This window comes from Nyctereutes procyonoides, unplaced genomic scaffold, assembly GCF_905146905.1.
Source record: "Nyctereutes procyonoides isolate TBG_1078 unplaced genomic scaffold, NYPRO_anot_genome, whole genome shotgun sequence".
In the NCBI taxonomy this organism is placed as follows: Eukaryota; Metazoa; Chordata; class Mammalia; order Carnivora; family Canidae; genus Nyctereutes; species Nyctereutes procyonoides.
The window spans coordinates 18,015,928-18,038,683 of NW_026575036.1; the positions used below are offsets into that span (position 1 = coordinate 18,015,928).

At 37.9% G+C, this 22,756-nt stretch overlaps 1 long non-coding RNA gene across 1 annotated transcript; it reads left to right on the forward strand.

Annotated features, from left to right (window-relative positions):
* Positions 1–2,593: 2,593 nt before the first annotated feature.
* On the forward strand, positions 2,594–22,402 carry LOC129505471 (uncharacterized). Its single transcript, XR_008663544.1, has 3 exons — positions 2,594–2,833; positions 5,545–5,614; positions 21,357–22,402. It is a non-coding gene; the product is annotated as an uncharacterized LOC129505471 (long non-coding RNA).
* Positions 22,403–22,756: the final 354 nt, after the last annotated feature.

Below are 22,756 nucleotides of genomic sequence, written 5' to 3' on the forward strand. Positions count from 1 at the left end.
GGAGATCCGGGATCGAATCCCACGTCGGGCTCCCGGTGCATGGAGCCTGCTTCTCCCTCTGCCTGTGTCTCTGCCTCTTGCTCTCTCTGTGTGACTATCATAAAAAAATAATAAAAAAATTTTAAAAAATAAAAATAAATAATAATTAATTAATTAATTAAAAATTAAAAATCTTATGTAAAATAGCACCAGTACTACATATGTCTCAGAGTGAGATGTCAAAAACACAAATGCTACCAGGCAACACCCAGAGAGGTAACATTAGTGAGTCTGAGCCAGCCAACTGAGAAAAGATAAAATAGAGAACAAGAAACCCCCTAACAAAGGCAATGGCCATCCTCAGCTTTGAGGCTGGCTGGAATGCAGACCTAACGGTGCCAAGCTTTTGGTTTGTATATTTGTTATTTCTTAAGAGAAAGAGAAAAATCAGACCTTTACGTGAAAACTCCTTAGTTCCTAGCACCATCAACTAACTCAGCACCACATTTATGTAGCATACAAATCAATCAAAATGTATTATCAACCCAGCTTCAGTTCCAAGCCATCAGGCTGGAAGTTCTGGCCAAAACATTAGCACCAATAATAGCTGTGGCTTTGTACATGGTTTCAGGAAAAGTAGTATAAAAATTCAAATTTCCTTTGATGACCGAGTAAGTAATTTTCTACCAAGTTTCAAAATTTGTAAATTAATTCTCTATTTTCTATTTAGTTCAGATCCTTTTATAGCTACTATAACCTGTTTCCTTATAGCTCACCCAATTAATTATCTTAAGTTGAAGAAAACTCCAAGGGAAGAGTTTTTTACTGCAAGAGTAGTTCAAATCCCACTCCAATTGTTCATTCAACAAATATTTAATAAATGACTTCTGTGTGCCAGCAATAATGGGCACTAGTGATATAAAGAGAATTAAGGGGGATCCCTGGGTGGCTCAGCAGTTTGGCGCCTGCCTTCAGTCCAGGGCATGATCCTGGAGTCCCGGGATCCGGTCCCACATCAGGCTTCTTGCGTGGAGCCTGCTTCTCCCTCTGCCTGTGTCTCTGCCTCTCTCTCTCTCCCTATGTGTCTCTCATGAATAAATAAATAAAATCTTAAAAATAAATAAAGAGAATTAAGATTGTCAGTGTCTACAAGGAGCTTACAGTATAGTTCAAGATGACAAATTTGGAAATCCGTAAGTGCAATAATAGAAATTGTAACAAGAGTATGATGAATTCTATCTGGAAGGGTGAAGAATTCTTCAGGAATAGACCACTCAGGATGGTCTCCTTGAATCCACTCTTGCCTCCACACTTCAGAAAGAGTGATCTTTGAAAATCTAAGTCATTTACATCATTCCCCTGACTGAAACCTTCCTAATAGAAATAAATTCTCCTAGACTTTAGGACACTTCACACTCTGGCTTCTCCTGATTCTAACCTTATCTCTGAACTCACAACCCTGAGATCAAGAGTCTCGTGCTCTATTGACTGTTCTTTCCCCAGGTTTTCCCATGGTGGGCTCCTTTATTTATTTTATTTATTCATGAGAGACACACAGAGAGAGGCAGAGACATAAGCAGAGGGAGAAGCAGGCTCCCCACAGGGGGACTAATGAGGGACTCAATCCCAGGACCCTGGGATCACAATCTGAGCCAAAGGCAGAGAAGCTCAACTACAGAGCCACCCAGGTGCCCCTTACAGGATTTTTAAATGGCTTTTCTTCTTTCTTTCTTTCTTTCTTTTTTTTTAATATTGCTTTTCTAAGAAGATACCCTGCATTTTTATTTTGCATAGAACATGCAAATCATGTAGCTGGCCCTTAGGGGGTGGGGTGTGTGCTACCTCAGACTGAATGATTGGGAATGGTATCTCTGAGGAGAGGAGAGGAATTTAATTTGATACCTAAAAGCCCAAAAGGAGCCCACCATGGGAAAACCTGGGGAAAGAACCTTCCAGGGAGAGGAAATAGCTAGTGCAAAGTCCCTAAGGCAGGAAAGAACTTTTAATGTGTTGAAGAAATAGAATAAAGGCCAGTATCACCACAAAGTAGTGGTTAAGACTTGGAGTGGCAAAAGATAAGGTTAGGAGTGCCTAGCAGGCTCAGTCAGTAGAGCATGAGACTCTTGATCTCAGGGTTGTGAGTTCAGAGATAAAGTTAGAATCAGGAGAAGCCACAGTGTGAAGTGTCCTACAGTCTAGAAGAATTTATTTTATCTTTAATAAAATCTCTAAAATAAATGAATACATAAAGTAAAAATCCTGTTAAAGTTGCTAAAATATAAGCCTTTTCAGATCCTAAACTCTCTTACTCAACTTGTCATGGTGGGTTTTTTTGCTATTTAAAGATTTTATTTATTTATTCGTGAGAGACACAGAGAGAGGGAGAGAGGCAGAGACCTAGGCAGAGGGAGAAGTAGGCTCCATGCAGGGAGCCCAATGTGGGACTTGATCCTGGGACTCCAGGATCAGGCCCTGAGCGGAAGGCAGATGCTCAACTGTTGAGCCACCCAGGCATCCCAACCATCCATCTTTAAATTGGGTAATGCCAGTTTTAAGTATGAATAGGAGAGCAATTAACTCATGTGAAATTATCAAAACTATACAATTCCTATGGTATAGTACATATGCACATATGAATTTCATTCTTAACTATGAAAACATTGCATAAAACTAACTCAATTTTTTTTTTAATTTCACTTTTTGATATACCTGTATTCTACTAACACTTTCTACCTTTGGCTTACAGATGAGTAAGGAAGAACTGAAAGGAAGAGGAACTACCTTTCCCTCTCTTTTACTTTCCTTTTACATCATCATTAGTAGTTAGCTACAGGGAAGTGATGACTAAGAAAAGGTAAGATAGGGTTCTTTGGTCAGTATATTTCTTAGAATGCCATTGCTTTCTTTTTTTTATTTGATGCAAGTTTTGATTTGAGAGAAGAATAGCCTCTGCAGGTGTCAGCATCTCTGCTTAGTCACACACAACACATTTACCTCATACTCCCACTGGATTTGACTCTCACTGAACTCCCACACATTGTGGGTCCACCAGAAGTCTATGTTCACAGGGCATCCCAAAAGCTATATGAGAATGGTGTGACAAGGAATGGAGGACATGGATATTGCCCTATGTCCTCTACTTACCCATGTAGACTAGTATTGTATCAGACCTCCCTCACAAAACACAAATCCAAAGATAAAATTATTAAGCATTTCAAGACAGTGATAGTAGAGCATTAAACTAAGAGTGGGGCCCTGTGTGACTGCATTACCATTCACCGTGAAGCCAGTACTATGAACCCCGTTATTCACTATCACCGCACTATTTTATTTATTCATAGCCCTTTTCACTAGGTGATGTTTTCTTGTTAATATTTTTTTGATTATTGCCTGCCTCCCTCCATTTGAATATGAGCTTCAAGATAGCAGAAATCTTTTCTGTTTTATTCACTAATGTATGTGTAGCTCCTACAACAGTGTCTGACATATAATATAGATCATTAAAGATAAGCTGAATGACTAAGTGATTTTGGGCAAGATATGGGAACTTTCTAAGTCTCAGCTTCTTATGTAAGTAATGTATTTTTTCAATTTATAGATTTGTTTTAGAGACTGAAAGAGCTTTGCTTATCATTTGTTTTTGTTTTTTTTTTAATTTTTATTTATTTATTTATGATAGTCAGAGAGAGAGAGAGGCAGAGGGAGAAGCAGGCTCCATGCACCGGGAGCCCGACGTGGGACCCGATCCCGGGTCTCCAGGATCGTGCCCTGGGCCAAAGGCAGGCGCCAAACCGCTGCGCCACCCAGGGATCCCCTGCTTATCATTTGTTAATTGCAGCACTTACTCATAATAAAGACCCCATAAAACTAGCTACTTTTATTGTAAATATTTTCAGAATACAAAGTGTTTTAAGGGACGCCTGGGTGGCTCAGCAGTTGAAAGCCTGCCTTCGGCCCAGGGGGTGATCCTGAAATCCAGGGATGGAGTCCCACATAGGACTCGCTGCATGGAGCCTGCTTCTCCCTCTGCCTACGTCTCTGCCTCTCTCAGTCTGTGTCTTTCATGAATAAATAAATACATCTTTTTTTTTAAGTGTTTTAAGAAGCAGATACAGATGCTACCGCTGCACCTGTCTAAGGTACACTTGGAAGAAAGATCAAGTCTAGCACACCCTAAACAGCCAAAAAGAAGCTACAACATGCATTAGGGCAACAATCTCACCAGTTTTTGCCCCTGAGGCCATCTACTCAAGGTTTTTCTGGTTTCCACATTCTAATCAGTCATTAAAAGTTATTTGCCTCTTCCTTTTTGCTGCTAGCAGAAAAGATTAAAAGAAAAAGTTCTGATTACAACTTTATGTGCAAACAACCGGCTTTGGAAGAGCATGCCTAGACAGCCATCTCCTCAGAAATTTTTTTGAAAAAAAGTCTCTAAAAAACTAACCCTTGGGACGCCTGGGTGGCTCAGTGGTTGAGCATCTGTCTTTGGCTGAGGTTATGGTCCTGGGATCCTGGGATGGAGTGTTGCATCGGGCTCCCCACGGGGAGCCTGCTTCTCCCTCTGCCTGTTTCTCTGCCTCTCTCTGTGCCTATCATGAATAAATAAATAAAATCTAAAAAAAAAAAAAAGAAAAGAAACTAATCCTTAGTACTGCAATCAGAAATATCATTTTCTGTCAGTGCTTCTTTTGGTTGTATACATTTTCCTCATTAATAACAATGGAAAGCATTTATAGAACTCTTCTATCATGACAGTGTAATGCGTGAAGTGACAAACAAGCATTATTTCACATAATTCTCCCATCTCCAGGAGAGTACAATTATTACTTCTATGTAACGTTGAGGAAACAGAAGCCTTGCCAATAACATCCATCTGTCAAAATCTGACCTTTATTTCAGGCCTCACTCAAAAATCACCCTCTCTTCAACCTATTCTTGATTTTACTCTGCCTCTGGACCAGATTTATGATTTTTTTCTTCTTTCAGATCTTCATCACATTTTATTAATGTCTTTGATAGTATTGTAATGATCACTTTTTAACTCCTTATCTAAACTGTAAATTACTAAAGGGCAGAATTTGTGGAAAATTTAAGAGTGCAGACAGCACTTATTAGTTGGATAAATAAGTGATTCCCAGAAGAAGGACATGCTATGCTTTAATTTAGCATAGAATAAATTTTCATTGCAGATGGTCTGCTGCCTACCAGTTATAGTTCTCAGAGAGACTATTTCCAGACCATAGTGTCTATTAAAGGTGGCATTCAAACTATCAAGAAGGAAAACAGAACACCTGAGATTCTGTAAACCAGCAAATGTAAGCTAGGCTCCTATAATTTTGGATATTTTACAATTCTAGTCTACCCCTTTCATTTTACAGAACAGTTCCTAAGAGGAGAATTGGTCACCACTAGCTCCCACTTACCTATGCCCAAGCACACACCCTGTCCCAATACACACAGATACTGCCCAGTTGGTAGATCTCAATTAAAATCTAGGTATCTCCACTCCTTGTTCTGGGTTCCTTGTTCTTCGCTGTTAATTTCACTATACGTTTTATTCTTCAGGATTAGAAAAATCTCAGCCTACGTTAAAAGTATTTGCATATGAAGACTATATACTGCAAAGTAACATAAGGTGAGCTTAAATACTTATAGTGGTAGTTTACCTTATAATATAACCAGTTTGTTAACACCTTGTAAATTTAATTTTTAGTAACTCATAACATGACTAGAAAAATCAAATTTGGGGAGTGCCTGGGTGGCTCAGTTGGTTCGGCATCTGACTTCAGTTTAGATCATAATCTCAGGGTCCTGGGATCAAGCCTCATGTCTGACTCTCTACTCAGCGGGGAGTCTGCTTCTCCTTCTCCCTCTGCTGCTCCCCCTGCTTGTGCTTTCTCTCTCTCTTTCTGAAATAAATAAATAAAATCTTTTTAAAAAATTATTTTTTAACTACACATTTTCTTCACATTTTTCTCACTTATTTTTTTTAATATTGGTGTGATTCATTTCTGGGTAGAAAGTAAGGGTTTGAGGATTTTTTTCATTTCCTTTTGTATCTTTTTATATTACTTGAAATTCTTTTTTTTTTTTTAAAGATTATTTATTTATTCATGAGAGACAGAGGGAGAGAGAGAGACAGAGACATATGCAGAGGGAGAAGAAGGCTCCAGCCCTGAGACTCGATCCGGGGACTCCCGGATAACGCCCTGAACTGAAGGCAAATGCTTAACTGCTGAGCCACCCAGGCGTCCTATTGCTTGAAATTTTTAACATAACATCTATAACTTACAAATAAAGCGAAATTATTCTTCTAAGGAAAAATAGTGGAAAGTATCTAAACTTCTCTTTGTTAAGAATGAATAATAAGATAAAAGTTAAATTCCAGTGTTCACACTTAAAATCATAGTTTTGAAATCTAAAATTGAATTTAAGGACTTGAACCTGGATTCTAAATCTAAGGAGAATTCACAGATTAAAGATTTCTCTCCAGTGCTTTGGACTTTTGTTGAGTTTGCAGCTTGTGCGTATTGCACACAGCTTGATTACCCCAAAGTACTGGCCCAGTTAATTGCATTCAAATGCAAATTACAGCTATTAAGTCATGCTGGTCTTGAGCCAAAGTCTTGTGCCAAGTTTGTTAAGAGGAGCGTGGTTTTTTTATAACTGTGCAGGACTGAACTTGATAAGCATTTTGGGATAGTCGTTCATTCTTTGTGTCTTTTTATTTTGGAATATTATAGAACCAAATCACTGAAATATAATTGTATTGGTTATTTTAAATTGAGAACACTTCATTTACTATCCCTCCTCTTTTATTTATTCATCAATACCACCGCTCTTTTTTCATATCTGTTAACTGAATTTCCTGCCTTCATATTTTCTCCTCTCACCATTTTCTTTTCTTGTTACCTCCACATGGATATTTTTCAAATTCTCATGACTCTGGATACCCTGAAACCAAAAGATTAATGTAACTCTAGGTTTTTCATTCTTATTCTGTTTTGGAAAACCTATAATAAAATATGAAGTTAGTTAATTATAATCCATAATCATATGATAAATATTTCATCAACTTCTGCAATGCACATGTGCTTAGATTTATCTCCCCTCAAAACAACAACACAATAGCCACATAAAAGAAGAGAACGCAAAGCCTTTTCGTCTAGATCTCTCAATTTTCTTTATATAGATATCCATTTGGTAGAATCAGTGCTTTTTAAGTTAAAACATACAGTTTATTTTTGTAAGATGCTTTACCTAAATTAGTATATAACTTGGCTCTCATTTCCTTGATCTGATCTAAGAACAGTGATTTCACAGTAGACTTCACCAAGAAAGGCCCCTCAGACAGGAATTGGTTACATTTGTATTGTTTTATAACCCCAAGCTGTTCCTCCAATTTTTGCAGAAGTCAAAAGGGAAATAGGAAAATAGTTATTAGGAACTATTTCTGATAGAATAGTTCCTAAACTCACTTTTTAATTCAAATAATCTCAAAATCACTATTTAAAGGTTGTCTTTCTACTTCTGACCTGATAATAAAGATAAAAACAGAGATACAGGAATGCCTGGGTGGCTCAGCAGTTGAGAGTCTGCCTTCAGCTCAGGTCATGATCCTGGGTTCCTGGGATCAAGTGGGTCCCTCCTGCCCCACACCAGGCTCCCCACAGGAAGCCTGCTTCTCCCTCTACCTGTCTCTGCCTCTGTGAGTGTGTGAGTGTGTGTGTGTGTGTGTGTGTCTTATGAGTAAATAAATAAAATCTTAAAGAAATAAAAATGTAAAAAAACAGATATGGACACACTAAGCTGTCGGTGGGCAGTAAATTAGCAACAAAATAGTAGCACCTCACACTTGCTTATGTATACACCAGAAAGAAGGTGTGTTTCAACAAGAATGATAAATAAGATGTATAGAATCTTGAAAGCAACTGGTTTTAGATTAAAAAATAATAAAATATAGGAACCACTTAAACTTTGTGAGTAAAAAAGTGATAAGACAAAGGCAATATTTAAAAATTTGTAAAGTACAATAACATTTTTTAAAAGATTTTATTTATTCATTTGACAGAGAGAGCAGCTGTCTCTCTGCGGGGGGAGCTGCAGAGAAAGAGGGAGAAGCAGCTCCCCACTGAACAGGGAGCCCAATACAGGATGTAATCCCAGGACCCTGGGATCATGACCTGAGCCAAAGGCAGATATTTAACCCTCTAAACCACCCAGATGCCCCATAAAATAACATTTTTAAAAGGATTGAGTCTGGCTTGGATCTGTGAAACGGACTAGAGAGACTCAGTCAGGCAATCATATCATACTAGTTTAGTTATAACATGGTAAAGGCCTAAACTAGGGACCTTAATAGACCATGGTGAAAATGAAGAAGTAGGATTTATAAATGAACAACAGTCTTAAGGAGAATGAACAAGATTTAGCATTATAGGAGAAGAATGTTAGGGGATAAGATATTAAACTTCCTGTCATTGAAAATGTTCAAGCATAGGCCAGAAAACCACTTGATGACAATACCATCAAAAAGATGCAAAAATCAACTGGATAGAACACAGGGGAAATATGATCTAAAAGGTCTAGGAGAGTCCTTCCAATCAGAGTTTATGAATTTATGAAGTGTCAAAAATATCCCAAAATCCAGCAATTGAGAGAATAGTATTATTAGGTGAAACAGGCAAGTTGGGTGGAAGGAAGGGATAGTTCATTTGGTAGAAGAAAGAAAAACAGTTGAAACAGAACTTGGGTTAAAGCAATGTAATAAAATAAAGGTATAATTTATCAAAGGGTGGGTCGAACATGAGCATGAAGGCCCTGGAGAAACCAAAAGGAATGAGGACAGAAGAAAAATCAATGGATCTATCAGATCAACACAACTAATTGTAGTCATAAAGAATAGTTGTGGTAGGACAGGAAAAAGAAAAGCTAGGTGTCCAGGGAACTAAGAATTGCTGGTAGAATGGCAAGGGGACACTTTACTCCTTTGAGAAGTTCTTAATGAAGGTACAAAAGGGTTCAACCTAAATTCCATTTCCACTTGTAAGTCATTACATCAGGTCAGCAAGTGTTTTAGTGCCTAAATGACACCATATTTAAACTACTTTCGTTGGGGATCCCTGGGTGGCGCAGCGGTTTGGCGCCTGCCTTTGGCCCAGGGCACGATCCTGGAGACCCAGGATCGAGTCCCACATCGGGCTCCCGGTGCATGGAGCCTGCTTCTCCCTCTGCCTATGTCTCTGTGCCCCTCTCTCTCTCTCTCTCTCTCTCTCTCTCTCTCTCTCTCTCTGTGACTTTCATAAATAAATAAAAATTTTAAAAAATTTAAACTACTTTCGTTACCTTATCTCCATTCTTTCTTTTTAAAAAAAAATATTTATTTATTCATGAGAGACACAGAGAGAGAGAGCCAGAGACACAGGCAGAGAGAGAAGCAGGCTCCATGCAGGGAGCCTGACGTGGGACTCAATCCTGGGTCTCCAGGATCACACCCTGGGCTGAAAGTGGTGCTAAAACACTGAGCCACCCAGGCTACCCTATCTTTTTTTTTTTTTTTTAATCATTTTAGACTTACAAAAAGTGGCAAAAGTAAAGAGTTCCCATATGCTTAGCTCCCCTAATATAACAACCCATATAAATATACCAGAATTATCAAACCAGAATATTAACATTAGTTCACTTAACATCCTCGTTCTGTTTCAGGGGGTCCAATCCAGGATACACATGGGATTTAGCTGCCATGTCCTCTTAGTCTTCCTCAATCTGTGATTTTTTAAAAATTTTATATAAATTCAATTTGCCAACATATAATACCCAGTGCTCATCTCATCGTATGCCCTCCTTGATGCCCATCTGTGATTATTTCTTTTTCAAGACCTTGACACCTTTGAAGAGTACTGGCCATCTCTTTTGTAGAATGTTCCTCATTTTGGTTATATGTGATATTTTCTCAAGACTTGATTGAGTTTATGCATTTTTCTTTTAATAATACCAAGAGAAGTGATGTTGTGGCCTTCACAGTATGCCCTATCAGGAGGTACATAATGCCAATATGTCTTATCACCAGATGTATTCATCAGCTGCCATAACAAAATACCATAGACTTGGTAGCTTAAAAGCAGATTTTTTTTTTAATGGTTTTTGAGGCTAGAAGTCCTAGATAAATTCTGGCAGGATCAGTTTCTAGTAAGGATTCTTCCTAGCTTACAGATAGCTGCTTTTGTGCTGTATAAAGAGTAAACTCTCTGGTATCTCTTCTTATAAGGACACTAGTCCAGGTACCTGGGTGGCTCAGTGGTTGAGCATCTGCTTTGGCTCAGGTCTTGATCCTGGGGTACGAGGAATGAGTCCTGCATTGGGCTCCCCTCAGGGAGCCTCCTTCTCCCTCTGCCTATGTCTCTGCCTCTCTGTGTCTCCCATGAATAAAATAAATAAAATCTTTAAAAAAAAATGACACTAATGACACTAATTCTATCAGATCAAGGCCCTACTCTTAGAACTTCATTTAATCTTATTTCATGGCAGCCCTCGTGGCTCAGTGGGTTAGCGCCGCCTTCAGCCCAGGATGTGATCCTGGAAACCCGGGATCAAGGCCCACGTCAGGTTCCTGCATGGAGCCTGCTTCTCTCTCTGCCTGTGTCTCTGCCTCTCTCTCTGTGTCTTCCATGAATAAATAAATAAAATATTTTTAAAAATCTTAATTATTTCAGTAAAGATTCTGTCTCCAAATATAATCACATTGGGGCTTAGGGTTCAACATATGAATTTGTGGGAAACAATTCAGTCTACAGCACCAGTGATTGTTGACTTTGATCATGTGGTTAAGGTGGCATCTGCTGGATTTCTTCACTGTAAAAATATTTTTGCCTTTGTAATCAATAAATACGGGAAGATATGTTAACAATATGCTCATATTTTTTTTCTTATACTTACATCCACTAATTTTAGCATCTGTCAATGATTCTTATCTACAGTAATTACTAGGAACTTTACCTAATAGTGATTTTCTGTTTCCATCTTTCCTTCTATTTTTATTGCCTGGAGTTCTACTAGAAGGAGCAGCTGTCCTCTTTCCCCCATTTATTTATGTTTTTCCATTATTTATTTATATAGGCATGGACTCATGGATATTTATTTTTTTCCTATGGGTTATAAGCCATTAGAAAAGGAAGAAAGAGAAGGAGAAAAAGAATGAGGGGAAAAAAGGCAATGCTTGTCTTTCCTCATACATTCCTGACAGGGCAAAAAGTCACTGTGTTACTATTATCTCATATATTGTAGACCATAGAAAATTACATATGGGACATATTCTATTAAAAATAAGTTATGAGGCACCTGGGTAGCTCAGTTGGTTAAGTGTATTTTGGAAATATTTATCTGAGTGTTTGGTTAAAACAAAAAACCTGCTTAGCAAATGTATAAGATCAAAATATTAATAGTGTCCTGAGCTATATACACATGCATTTTTCTAAAAAAATTTTCGAAAACAATCCATTTTTTACTACTTTATCAACTTGAATTCCACAGAATAGTGTGGTTTCCAAGTTAAAATCAAAGAATAGTTGATAACTGTGCTCTAAGATACCCTATTTGCCATCTCCATACCTGAAATTTGTGTCCTTTTCAGTATTTCTTTACCCTCATGCCAGTTTAAACCTTCTGTACAAATTCGCCTTCACCTCAATCATATTCATGAACTTCATTCTTTATCAAATCCATGTCTTCATTTTTTATTGAGACAAGAATTTTTAATTTTAATGCCAGTATTGTTAATTGAGTCTTATATCAGTTTCAGGTGTATAATACAGTGATTCAACAATTCTATATATTATTCAGTGCTCATCATTATAAGTGTCCTCTTAATCTCTATCAACTATTTCACCCATCCTCCAACCCACTTCCCCTCTGGTAGCTTTTACTGCATGTGCTGGATATGTATATATGCCCATGGGTTTTATTTTGATCCTGCTATGTTTAAATTTAGGAAACAATTTAGCACAACATACAAAAAAGAGTTTGAAAGTTTCACCACACCAGATACCTATCATATTCTGACCTGAGAGTTTAGATTTAGAGGCAAAATCTAAATATAAATAAAATTTTATGAGTTTACGCAAAAAAGAGTGATACCATGTGAACCATAATGTGTTACTATTTTGTGTTGCTCTTATACTCCTTGTACTCCTTATTTTTTTTTTATTTTTTTTAATTTTTTTAATTTTTATTTATTTATGATAGTCACATAGAATGAGAGAGAGAGAGGCAGAGACACAGGCAGAGGGAGAAGCAGGCTCCATGCACCGGGAGCCCGATGTGGGATTCGATCCCGGGTCTCCAGGATCGCGCCCTGGGCCAAAGGCAGGCGCCAAACCGCTGCGCCACCCAGGGATCCCTTGTACTCCTTATTAATGCATATGTGATGCTTTCATTTAGCAACATCATACATCAATAATAATATTTTCTAATTATTTTAATTTCTTAATGAATCTAAATACCAAATTAGTTTGTTTTGTTTTTACTGGTGGGTGGAGTAATTTTAAAATGTAGTATCTTTACAGGCTAGGGCCCCTCACCTCCCTGTGGGACTCCATGCCTGAGGTGGAGGCAAGTCTAGGATGGCAGTGCCCAGACCAGTGCATGAGACCCCTACTGTGTCCCCAGAGTGTGATACTCAGCATGAATCAGATGCTGGAGGAGATAGACATTGAGAGAAGAATCCAGTTGGTAACTTTGAATGATAATGGCGGTGATGCTCCTTAATATCCCAACCATAATGAGCACTATGAAATATGCCATTCTTGCTAGAAAGTGGAGCCAAGTGGCAATCCCAAATCCACTAAGGTGATGCTGTCTACACTGGGCCAACTCCTGTGGGCACACAGAAATAGCACAGCTTCTACTTTCTTATGGACTAAACTCAGGGTGCAGATGATAGCAGCATCTGCAGTCTGCATGAAGTTGCTCTGAAGTGTAAAGAGGTCATTCATTCCCTCCTTTGAAGTCAACCTAGCCCTGAAGGCTATCTGAGCTAGAAAGGTATGACCAACAGGTGACCTACTGCCCTGTAAGAGTGATGGTTATGGATTGAAAGTTTATATCCCACCGTACCCCGAAATTCGTATGTTGAAGTCCTAGCCCCCGTATGATAGCATTTGGAGATGGGGACTTCAGAATATAATTAGGTTTAGATGATGTCATGAGGGTGGGCCTCTCAGGATGGTATCAGTGTCCTACACCAGGGGTGCCTGAGTGGCTCAGTCAGTTAAGCATTTTACTCTTGATCTCAACTGGGTCTTGATCTCAGGGTCATGAGTTCAAGCCCCACATTGGGCTCCTTTGCTGGGCATGCAGCCTATTTAAAAAAACAAAAATAAAGAAGACACCAGAGAGCTTGCTCTCTCTCCCCCAGTGTGCACAAAGAAACCACATGAGCATACAGCAAGAAGGCAGCCAACTACAAGCCAGCAAAAGAGTTCTCATCAGGCACTCAAATTTGCCAGCACCTTGATCTCGGACTTTGCAGCTTCCAGAACTGTGAGAAATTAACTTCTGTTGTGTAAACCTCCTACTCCATGATATTTTGTTATGGCAGCAAAGCTAAGACAATGACCTTTAAGACCTGCTTGCCTACTTCATCATCACCCTCCCATCCCAAGCTGCCTTTCAGTGGTACTCAGATATCCACAACCATCATCAAGGTCAACTTCCATATGTAAACCAAGAAAGAGTTGATCAGGTTATCCACCCTAATTTTTTAAAGAAGTGACTACAGAAGTAAGGGATTAGATTTGGAGGGATGGAGAATGCAAGTGCTCAAGCCTAGACAGATGATCAAATTCCAGATCATTCATGTGGAGATGCCTAACCATTTGAGGGGATGGGAGGGGGACAGCCCCTCACCCCATTCACAAAAATGAATTCTTAGGGTATTAAAAACACACATAAAAACCAAAACTGTGGGCAGCCCGGGTGGCTCAGCGGTTTAGCGCCATCTTCAGCCCAGGGTGTGGTCCTGGAGACCTGGGATCGAGTCCCGTGTTGGGCTCCTTGCATGGAGCCTGCTTCTCCCTCTGCTTGTGTCTCTGCCTCTCTCTCTCTCTCTCTCTCTCTCTCTCTCTCTCTCTCTCTCTCTGTGTCTCTCATGAATCAATAAATAAATAACCCAAAACTGTATAAATATTGAAGAAAATATAAAAATATATGACATGAAAACCATGAAGGAAAAACTTAACAAACTTACATACATGAAATTTTAAAACTGCAACCAAAAAGACACCTTGATCAAAATTAAAAGATAAGTAACAACTAAAGAAAAATACTGCTGTATCTATGACAAAGGATTAGTATACAGAATGTATTATAAACACAAATCAATATGAAAACGTAAAACAGGTTTTAAAAAATGAGCAAAGTGTATGAACTGATCATTCACAGAACAGATAATACAAAGAAACAAAAGCAAAAACAAGAAGATACTCAACCTTACTGGTAATTATGAAAATGTAAAATAAAACAATTACTAGATTTTTTTGTTGAAATAAATTGAATAATTTCAAAAACAGTGAGTCAATAGCATTTTATACCCATTAGGTTGTTAACAATAATAATGACATCCTGATAGAATCTCAATTGCCAACAACAGTTTGGTGCTCTTATATACGTTTTGCAATGTACCAAGTACTCTTCTCAGTCCTTTACATGTGTTAACTCACTTAATCCTCACAATAACCCCACGAATAGCTGCTATATTGTCATTCATGTTTTACAGTTAAACTGAGGGACAGCATAGTCTAGTGATTTATACCAAGGTTCCACAGTTAGTGACTTCCAAATCATCACTTTCGACCATTAACACTATATTACCTATAAATTGGTAGCAACCTCTCTGGATGGCAGTTTGGCTGTACTGAAAAATTTTAAATGAGCACACAGATATACAAACTGTTGAGTCTTGAGTAGTCTGGGTCTGGAATCTAAGAACACTTGGGTTGGAGTCTGAATCCACTAATTAGTACTAAGTATAAACCAGTCTCTTCATTTTTCTGAGTCCCGAAATATTCATCTTTAAGGTATCTATGTAACTTTCTATGTAGGCATGTTGTGAGAATTAAAAGAGATAATATAAAAAAATATTAAAAACACTTTGCAAGTAGAAAACACTGTAAGATAGCCTCATCATTTTACTAAATTTTTATAGTTTAAGGAAGCACCTCTTCCTGGTGCTTGAGTTTTTACATTTACTGAATATAAATATTTCAGTGAAAAATTAGTAGTCTTTCTGAATTTGATGAGCTCTGTAGTTTAAAAAAATTGGTTTTAGAGCTGGTCATCAATATTTGTTGAGGACTAATTACAGAACTAAGAATTCACTGGAGAGAAGAAAGATTCACAATGCTTTTTCTTCAGAGTTACCATTTCCTTTTACAACATGCACATAGACAAGAATTTAAATTTATAAAATAGTGCAGCAACATATAAGGGGGTTCACATTAAAACAGTATAAGCCAAAACCAAAATTATGGTAAAGTCCCTAAAAGCAAAAGGCTGATAATGTCAGACCAGACCTGACTTATAATCCTGGCTTCCTTCAGTTTTAGTACAATAGAAATCATACTACCTATCTACTTATCTTGAAGATTAATGTAAGTAAAATGCTTAGCACACAGACATACCTCGGAGTTATTGTGCATTCAGCTCCAGACCACTGCAATAAAGCAGATATTGCAGTAGCAAGTGAATTTTTTTGTTTGCTAGAACGTATAAAAGTCGTGTTTACACTATGCAGTACTCTGTTAAATGTGCAATAGCATTATGCGTAAAAAACAATGAACATACCTTAATTTTAAAACACTTTAGGGGATTTGTGAAGAGATGGCCCACTTTCCCAGACTCGGGTTACTGATGAGAAAATGAATCATAGGGAAGGCAAGTAACCTGCTCAGATTTGTTTATTACAGAGAAAGAGAGGATCCTGAGATCATGACCTGAGCCAAAAGTTAGACACCTAACCTACTGAGCCACCGATATGTCCTATATTCATGGCCAACTTCTGTTTGGTGGGATTAGGAACAACCTGATAGTGTGAACTATCTAAAAGAATGAAAGTGCCAGGAATACTTCTGTCACTCTACCAAGAAATGAAGAGGATATCAACACACCTGTGACCAAATGCATACATAAGATTATTTTTGGAAGTTTGTACAGTATAGCAAAACTAAAGAAGAAACAATAAGAATCCACATCCCTCTATTTTTGTATCTTCCTGTATTTTTGTTAAAATCAAAATAGTATTAGATGGTGATCATGATATATCAATATTCAGTTTTTCAGGATCTGTAAAAACAAAATAAAATACCATGAACCATTAATTAAAAGTATATAAGCTCTTAAAAAAAAACAAAAACAAAAACAAAACCCACTTTATTGCTAGAAAATGCTAACCACCATCTGAGCTTTCAGTGAGTCATACATAATCATTTTGCTGGTGAAGGGTCTTGTCTCAATCAGTACTTGCTGCTTTGCTGCTTCACCTTGCATTTGTATGTTTTTTTGTTTTGTTTTGTTTTGTTTTTAAGATTTTGTTTAGGGGATCCCTGGATGGCTCAGCGGTTTAGCGTCTGCCTTCGGCCCAGGGCATGATCCTGGAGTCCTGGGATCGAGTCCCACGTCAGGCTCCCTGCATGGAGCCTGCTTTTCCCTCTGCCTGTGTCTCTGTCAATCTCTCTCTCTCTCTCTCTCTCTCTCTCTCTGTCTCTCATGAATAAATAAAATCTTTTAAAAAATATTTTGTTTATTTATTCATGAGAGACACAGAGAGAGGCAGAGACATAGGCAGAGGGAGTAACAGGCTCCCTGCAGGAGCCTGATGTGGTACTCTATCCTAGGACTCAGGGATCATGACCTGAGGTAAAAGACAGACGCTCAACCACTGAACCACCCAGGTGCCCACATTTTTATATTAAAGACATGGCTTCTTTCCTTAAGGTTCCTGAACCAACCTCTGCTAGCTTCCAACTTTTCTTCTGCAGCTTATTATTATTATTATTATTATTATTAAGTATTAGAGAGAGAGCAGGAGGAGGAACAAAGAGAGAGGGACATGTAGACTCTGCATAGAACCCAACACAGGGCTCCATCCCAAGACCCTGAGATCATGTCCTGAGCTGAAATCCAGAATTGGTCACTTAACCAATTCAGCAACCCAGGCACCCCTCTTCTGCAGCTTCTTAACTCTCAGCCTTCATATAATTGAAAAGTCAAAGCCTTGCTGTGGATTAGGCTTTGACTGAGGGAGATGCCGTAGCTGGTTTGATATTGTATCCAGACCACTCAAACTTTCCCATATCAGCAATAAGGCTTTTTCACTTCTTATCATTCTCGTGTTCATTGGGGTAGCACTTTTAATTTTCTTAAAGAACTTTTCCTTTGCATTCACAGCGTGGCTAATTGTTCAAGAGGCCTGGCTTTCAGCCTGTCTTGGTTTTCAACATGCTTTCTTCACTGAGCTTATTCATTTCTAGCTGTTGATTTCAAGTGAGAGATGTGTGACTCTTTCTTTCACTTGAATATGGCAAAGCCATATGGACTTATTAATTGTCCTAATTTCAATTGTTGTGTCTCAGGGAATATAGAACAGTCAGAACACACACATTTATTAAGTTTGCTGTCGGGATGCCTGGGTGGCTTAGTGGTTAAGCATCTGCCTTTGACTCAGGGCCTGATCCCAGGGTTGGGGTTCAAGTCCTGCATCGGGCTCCTGCAGAGAGCCTGCTTCTTCCTCTGCCTGTGTCTCTGCCTCTTCTCCGTCTCTCATGAATAAATAAATAAAATCTTTAAAAAAAAATAAGTTTGCTGTCTTATATGGGTGCAGGTTTTGGCATCCTAAAACAATTAAAATAGTAACATCAGATATCACTGATCATAGATCACCATAATAAGTATAATAAAAAAACAAGTATAATAATATAAAAGTTTACAACCTATAATATACAATATAAATTTTATAATAATAAAAAAGTTTACAAATTACCAAATTACAAGTTTGGTAATTTAGAATTACCAAAATGTGACAAAGACATGAAGTGAGCAAAAGCTGTGGAAAATGGCACTATTTGTCTTGTTCGAGGCAGGATTGCCCCAGAGTTTCAACTTGTAAACAAATCTGTGAAGCACAATAAATCAAGCATTCCTATAAGTGTTTTGTGCTATTATTTCTAGCTGCAAAGGAAAGTCAGAAATAAGTGAAGAGTGAGCCCTATTCAGAAAGTGAGGTAGTGATTCTGGTAAATTGTAGTGTCAGAAAAGTTGTTTTTTTTTTTGTTTTGTTTTGTTTTGGTTTGGTTTTTTTTTAGAAGAAATGTGTTTTAAACAGGCTTTATGGAGATGCCTGGGTGGCTCAGTGGTTGAGTTTCTGCCTTTGGTTCAGGGCGTGATCAGAGGGTTCAGGGATAAGCCCTGCATTGGGCTCCCCATAGGGAGCCTACTTTTCCCTCTGCCTATGTCTCTGCTTCTCTCTCTCTGCGTCTCTCATGAATAAATAAATAAAATGGTTTTAAAAAAATAAACAGGCTTTATGAGAGAAAAAGTAAAAATGACATCTTCCAAAGTACTCTCTTTTGGAATGGAATTTTTACATACTGGAACAAATGAACCTGAGTGTGATGGTTGCACTAGCAATCAAAATTCAAATCTGAGAATAGGACTTTTGAGGCCGAATATATGAAAACTAAATTGTAGTGCTCGAGTTGTCCATTTACATCTAGATAACACTGCAAAAGTTGTTATAAACTTTGTCACATTTTCAAAAGAGATTGGCAGCCTCTGTGGTTAAAAATAAAATCTAAAAAAAAAAAAATCTAGGTTTGCACAGAAAAAGGCAACGTTGATGCTTTCTATTATTAAATTTAAGCATTTGTATCTAAAGGTGAATCAGTAAGCAATACCTCAAGGGCAACTTAAAATCAAAGTTACATTTTATTTTTTTAATTAATTGATTGTATTTTTGAACAGTTTTATGTTACAGAAAAATTGAGTGGAAAGTATAGAGTTTCCATATACCTTCTGCACCCTCCTCAGCTTCCCTTATTGTTAATATCTTGCATTAGTGTGTTATATTTGTTACAATCAATGAGCCAATATTGATACATTATTACTAAAGTCCAGAGTTCACATTAGAGATCACTTTGTATTGTACATTCTTGGTTCTGATAAATGTACAGTGACTTGGATCCACATGACAGTATCATTCAGGGCCTAAAAATCCCCTTCTTCACCTATTTATCCCTCCTTTCTTCTCCCAACCCAGGCAAATACTGATATATATATATATATTTTTTAGATTTTATTTATTCATTCACGAGAGCCACAAAGAGAGAGGCAGAGACACAGACAGAGGGAGGAGCAGACTCCGTGCAGGGAGCCTGGCATGGAACTCAATCCCGGGACTCCAGCATCATAACCTGGGCCAAAGGCAGGCACTCAACCACTGAGTCACCCAGGGATCCCAAATACTGATCTTTTTAAACTGTCTCCATACTTTTGCCTTTTCCATAAAGTTGCTTTAAAAAAAAAAAAGATTTATTTATTTGAGAAAGAGAGAGAGAATATGAGCAAAAGGGGCAGAGGGAAAGTGAGAATCTCAAGCAGATTCCACACTGAGTGCAGGGCCTAATGCAGGCTCAATCTCCTAACTCTGAGATCACAACCTGAGCAGAAACCAAGAGTCAGAAGCTTAACTAATTGTGCCACCCAGACGCCTCCATAAAGTTGCCTTTTTTAAAAACAAAAAAGATTTTATTTATTTATTCATGAGAGACACACACAGAGAGAGGCAGAGACATAGACAGAGGGAGAAGCAGACTCCCTGTAGGGAGGCTGATGCGGACTCTATCCCAGGACTCTGGGATCACACCCTAAGGTGAAGGCAGACCCTCAACCACTGAGCCATCCAGGCGTCCCTTAAAGCAAATATTTATGTCACATCTTGGCTAAGAAATCAATAAAATCAGCTACAAGAAGCACTGAACTACTGGGAAATTATAAAGAACAAAAGTAAAGGTCATTTAATATCACAAAGAGAAATAATATATAGCTGAATGAAATTACTGATGTGGAGATCACTGAGTAAAATTATGAACAGAATAGAAAGACACACACACACACACAGAGAGAGAGAGAGAGAGAGAGAGAGAGAGAGAGAGAGAGGCAGAGACACAGGCAGAGGGAGAAGTAGGTTCCATGCAGGGAGTCCAGTGGGGACTCGATCCCTGGACTGCAGAACCACATCCTGGGGCAAAGGCAGGTGCTAAACTGCTGAGCCACCCAGGGATCCAAATTTTTCCAATTTTCAATGCATTAGTTGACTCCCTTAAATTATTTATGTACAATTCTATTTCCCCTACTAGATTATGGGTTGCCTTTGTGGGATTTATTTATCTGTACATTACCCAGTCCTTAACACATAAGTAAATGGACAATAACTGATAAGTGGACTTTTATAAACAAAACATACATAAAAAGTCTCTTTTCACTTCTCACAATTCTCAATAAAATTGAATCATTTCTTTATAAATATTAATTTTTAAAAATCAAGTATTTCTTTTCTTTTTCTTTCTTTTTTTTTTTTTTTTTTTTTTTAGATTTTATTTATTATTTATTTGGGAGAGAGAGAGAGCCAGAGGGCAAGGGAGAGAAAATCTGAAGCAGACTGTGCTGAGCACAGAGCCCAACACAGGGCTCAATTTCACAACCACAAGATCATGACCTGAGCAGAAACTAGAGTTGGACATTAACTGACTGAACCACCCAGGCACCCTGTCCCCCAAATCAAGTATTTTTCAAGACAGTTTAAATAATAAACTTGAAAGATGCTTGTGATAAAAAAGTAAAAGATAAACAATGTAAAAAGATATAATGGAAAACAATAGTCCTTCCTTACCAACTCATTATTCTTATTTCCAGAAAGATAGCCACAATTATCCATTTTGTAGTTAGCCTTTCAGAAATGTGTGATATACTCATACTACTGTGTAATTTCATATACATTTTACCCTTAAAGGTCTTCTGGCTTCTGGTAAGGCCCAAAAGTTGAGAATCACAGGTGAAAAATAAAAGTGGTCAAAAGAGATGAGCTATGTAGATAATGTTTAGGTAGTTCTACAGCCATCTCCTATTTCCAGCCTATATATGAAAAGGCTAGAGAAATTGGAAAGTGAGGATTTATTTTAAGAGAATTATTACAGTGTATACTTTTCTCTTGTAGCAAGACACATAAGAGGTGCATCAAGAAGTGTACTTATTGAGAAGAGGGGTATCTACTAGGAAAAGGATATATATGCAATAGTCTTTTTCCCTTTCCTCCCCACCTGCCTATCTAGATACTTACTGAGCTACAAAAACCTGCTGAACAAGTGTTACAAGACAAGAGTAGAGCTTGGTGACAGAAATGGGAGAAGTTGACTGCTGCCCACTGCAATTGGTGTAAAGAGAGGCAAGTGTTACCTAGAAAAATCCAGTAAGGAGGATTTTTGCTTCTGGCAGTATGGTATACTAGAGGTTCAGTGAACCCCTAGCCAGCCTTATTAAAAAGAAAAGAGAACAGACTCAAATTAATAAAATCATGAATGAAAGAGAAGAGATCACAACCAATACCAAGGAAATACAAACGATTTTAAAAGCATATTGTGGGCAGCTATATGCCAACAAATTAGGAAATCTGGTAGAAATGGGTGCATTTCTGGAAAACCACAAATCACCAAAACTGGAACAGGAAGAAATAGAAAACCTGAACAAGCCAATAACCAGGGAGGAAATTGAAGCAGTCATCATAAACCTCCCAAGACAGAAAAGTCCACAGCCAGATGGCTTCCCAGGGGAATTCTATCAAACATTTAAAGAAGAAATAATACCTATTCTACTAAAGCTGTTTTGAAGGATAGAAAGGGAGGGAATACTTCCAAACTCGTTTTATGAGGCCAGCATTACCTTGATTCCAAACCCAGACAACGACTCCACCAAAAAGGAGAATTATAGATCAACATACCTGATGAGCATGGATTCAAAAATTCTCACCAAGATACTAGCCAATACTAGCACCCCAGAGTTCATAGCAGCAATGTCCACAATAGCCAAACTGTGGAAGGAGCCACGATGTCCTTTGACAGATGAATGGATAAACAAGATGTATAAATATATATGTATATATATATATATATATATATATACACATACATACATACAATGGAATATTACTTAATCATCAGAAATGATGAATACCCACCATTTGCTTTGATGTGGATGGAATTGGAGGATATTATACTAAGTGAAGTAAGTCAATCAGAGAAGGACAATCATCATATGACTTCACTCATTCATGAAATATAAGAAACAGTGAAAGGGATTATAAGGGAAAGGAGGGGAACTGAGTGGGGAAAAATTGGAAGGGAGACAAACCATAAGAGACTCCTAACTCTGGGAAACAAAGGGTTGTGGAAGGGGAGGTGGGTGGGGGGATGGGGTAACTGGGTAACAGGCACTGAGGAGAGCACTTGATGGGATGAGCATCGGTGTTATACTACATGTTGGCAAATCAAAGTTAAATAAAAACAAATGTAAAAAAAATAAAAAACTAAAGGCAAAAACTTTTGGGGAAAAAGTGACTAAAATTAAAGAAAAATATTTTTTCAATTAAAGAAAAATTTTAAAAGCCCTTGTGAGTTTATCAAAAAAAGAGTGAAGCATATATTAAAAATAAAAATATTAGGAACAATGAGAAATA